Raw genomic sequence first — 4,222 nt, 5'->3', positions numbered from 1 at the left:
CATGGCATATTGTATTAGTGGGTTATACCGTATTATATTCATATGTTGTTTAAATGACTTGAAAGTTCAAATTTGATATGGGTATAGATGTGATAGCACTTTTAGTCTTACTGCTAATTATTATAGTAAAATTTGTACATGAATTTTATAGTAGAATTTGTACATGGATCTTTCATAGTATTGGAATGAGCTAAGAAAGATTTTTTATAGTATTATAAAGTAAAATATTTTTCAATGTTTGTGGATTATATTTGGAATTGGAATTTTTAGATGCTACAAATAGGTGTATTTTCTATTGGTGGATTTAATTTTATATTTAACGCCATACAGAATTTATATTGGTGGGAAATTCTAGTAATTTGAATTTCCATACTTGGATCAGGCTAATAGATCTTTCTCAAAATTGTAAGAGATTATTGAATGTGTTAATTTAAACTCAAGTCTATATTCATAATTTGAGCAAGGATCTTTTGTCATTGTTGATAAAGCCACTAGTAAAATATAAAATTGAGTAGAGACTTCGATCATGAGATGTTTATATGAATTATCACATGTAGTATTAATGATAGATTTTAAGAATCTTGGTGAAGTTTTGGAGGTTAATGGAGTTAATTCTACTCATAGTGATATTGGCTTGGAGACTTCTAACCCATTGAGTTTGGAGTAAATCTCGTTGGAAAAAAGATCAACCTAGTTTATCTAATTATCAAATTGCTAAGAAAATCTAGGGTTAACCCACTTTAAATTAATCCTCTAAAGAACCCCTCTCTGGGCAATGGCCATCCTGGTGCTACACATTGATTTGTTAATTCAGAAACATTTTCCCTGATGGATAAAGAATTATATCTAGTTAAAACTAAAACCATATGCGTCATGCATGATATATGTTATGCCTTCGATCTGAGGTGCCTCAAATATGCAAGAAGTTTAAAATGCTAGTATTTAAAGTCTTGCTGTTGTGGTATTGCTGAGCTGGTTTTTCATATGATACTAACGAAGCTGTACTAGGAGATGCTTTTGGTCATCATGGTGAAATTACAGAAGGTATTCTCATTCAATTTCTAGATTTATTTTTCCTAGCATTCTTTGATGATATGTGGACTTAAATTGAATGAATCATGCATGTAATGTCATAGAATAATTGAGAAGTCAAAATAGGGCTTTGTCCAATTTTGTATGGAAAATTAAGCTACCAATGCACTGGAAAAGATGGATCATCAGGTCTAGCCTTTGTATTGGATAATATTGCTAATATAGCAGTTATGGTCATTAAAAATCAAGGAAGTAGAATCTGATTTGAATATTAATCTTGCTAATAACCTGAAGGATCTATCTTGGATAGTCATAGTTTCATCTTGCTCAATGGCTACTAATCATCCATGGCATATTATTGAAGCATGAAGAGCAAATTACCTAATTGCACCTAGTCATCTTAAAGGCATTTGTTGTATGAGGTTCCAAGAGGTTTTAAAATTCTTAAAATTTGGAGCAAAACTCACATGAAAGGGCCAGGTTTTTGGGTTTGGCTCTTAGTTGATGCTGAAAAGCCGGTACTATTAGCTGCATTTATATAGTGGTAGGATACATACATAGTGTTGACCCCCTAATGGGTTTTGTTGAATGCAAAACACTAGAGTAAAATTTCATTATATCTTATCTATTTAATTGAGGAATTCATGTGTTTTATTAAGAATATTGCTAAGAAATGTCTAGGCAAGTTCCCATAATTTTTATGAATTTATTGAAGAATATTTTGAGCTAAAGAAAAGTTCAGGGATAGCCGAGACGTCTCCTGATAGTTTCAGAGACGTCTCTGGCACAAACAGGAAGAACTAGCACAAGCCGAGACGTCCCCGGCACCTGCGGAGTCGTCCCCGCAAGTAAAAAGCAGACCAGCGGAGACGTCCCCTGAAAAAGCGGAGTCGACTCTCTCAGAGAATTCCAGAAGACTTGTTTTTTCGGAGATATAACGGCGGAGTCGTCCCCGAAGCAGCGGAGTCGTCCCCATGCAAAAAGCGCAAACAAGCGGAGACGTCCCCGTAAAGTGCGGAGACGTCCCCGAAGCGCGGAGACGTCCCCGTAAAGCGCGGAGACGTCCCCGGAGCGCCTGGGACGCGACTGACAACTTTTTCAGGTTTGATTTGAATTTCAAACGTCTCTTTTTTGTGTCTAACGGCTATATTTGCTTTTTGGGCTATAAAAGGGACCTCTTAGGTGCTTCTAAACAACCTCTTACCAACCCAACACAAGATCACTCAAGAGAGAAGAAAGAAAAAGAGGTTCAAGGGGGTTAGAGCTTTCAAGAGGAGAAATCAAGTGCATTCAAGCCTTCCCAACTGATTTCGTGCTCAACTACTCACTCCCATTCGGCATTCAAAGCTCACATCCAAGCCAACGCGATCCACATCGGAAGAACCATCATCTCCCACGCTTCCAACGGCTAAAAGGGTTCTTGCGGGTTCCATTGTTTATATTGTTATATTTGCTTGTTTAAGAAGCTTTGATTTGTTTTAAACCTTTATTCTAATATCTTGTAACTTGATTCAATCAAGGGATTGAATCAAGGGGTTAAGGTTTGTTGGTGAGCCAAAGGAAAAAACCAACGTTGTAAGGTTGTGGTTGGTGAGCCTTTGGGGAAAACCAACCGGGTTGGATTGTGAGCCCGTGAAAACAATCGGTTGGTTCGAGTCGGTGAGCCTGTGAAAACCGACCGAGTTCGTTGTGATCTCATAAAACAACAAGTTGGGTTGTGAGCTTGTAAAACAACCGACTGTAATCTAAGAGATTATAGTGAAATTCCCAAGAGGTCTTGGGGAGTGGATGTAGGTGCTGGGGTGCACCGAACCACTATACATCTTTGTGTTTGTGATGTCTTATCTCTTCTATTTCATGCCTTACATTCATGCTTGATTGTGTAATATCTCTAGCTTTGTTTTCTATAGAGTTATAAGTGATTTGCTTAGCTTCCACTCCATTCTTACCATAAACATAGATTAAAATTGATCATACAACTATAAGTTAATTTTAGATCAATTGCACCCTAAAGCCATAGTGTAATTGCTCTAGCTTAATTTTCCACTGCTTTACTTGTAATTGCCTAGAGCTTAAGTAAATAACATCTTATTATTCCGCTGCACTCTATTCAAAATAAATTAATTAGGGAACATAATTTTTAGACAACCCAATTCACCCCCCCTCTTGGCTTGTCACCTTGGGCAACAAGTGGTATCAGAGCAGGTGCTCAAATATTATTTGTAGTCTTAACCGACTAGAGCCAAAGATCATGACAACTCAAATAGATAGTTTTCTAGGAGAAGGACAATCAATTGATACACCTCCACTATTTAATGGCACAAACTATGCACATTGGAAAATACGCATGCGCATCTTTATTCAATCACAGAACTATTATTTATGGAAAATTATAACAAATGACCCTCACACAATCTCTCAAACTTTTTATGAAAAGGACTTAGCACAATTGAACGCTAATGCTATGAACATATTGTACTGTGCTATTCAAAAAACAAAGTTTAATGAAATTTCTGCATGCTTATCTGCTAAGGAGATCTGGGATACTTTAGAAAATATTTATGATAAATCTCAGATTAGCTCTCATGTGCTTCAATCATATACTAACTATGAGACTGCAGAAAAGGGTGTTGAATCTCCCTCAGTCGAGTCGACTCCAAGTATCTCAGAGTCGACCCTCAAGTTAACCGAGTCGACTCCAATAAGGTCCGAGTCGACTCCGAGGCAAATTAGCTTCCTAAAGACAAAGAAGAAGAGGAAGCAAGAAGAAAGGAAGAAAGCGATAAAAAGGAGGAAAGCTTTGAGCAAGAAAGAGTCAAGCAAGAAAATAAAAGTTAGGAGCAACAATGGTGATATTAGCTCCAAGGAACTACAAGAGGTAACTAATTTTTGCTTTATGGCACAAGAAGATAAGGTAGAGTCTCAATCTACTTTTACATCAAATAATTTTCAAGAAGAATTTTCTTATGATGAACTTTTAAATGCTTTTCATGATCTGTATGGTGAATGTAGAAAATTAGCTGTGAAGAATAAAAATCTTAAGAAACTAAATTTGAAAATTTCAAAAGAAAGAAATTCTAATGATGAAATACAAGATAAACTAAATTCTGAAAATGAAATCTTAAGGTCAAATTCAGAACAATTGATCCAGAAAAATCAGAATTTAATTAAAGAAAATCAAAACTTAAGT

The sequence above is a fragment of the Phoenix dactylifera genome, chromosome 16 (assembly GCF_051530095.1).
Source record: "Phoenix dactylifera cultivar Ajwa chromosome 16, Ajwa_hap1_PhDact_Kaust_v1.1, whole genome shotgun sequence".
NCBI lineage: Eukaryota > Viridiplantae > Streptophyta > Magnoliopsida > Arecales > Arecaceae > Phoenix > Phoenix dactylifera.
This window is presented reverse-complemented; position numbering follows the sequence as displayed.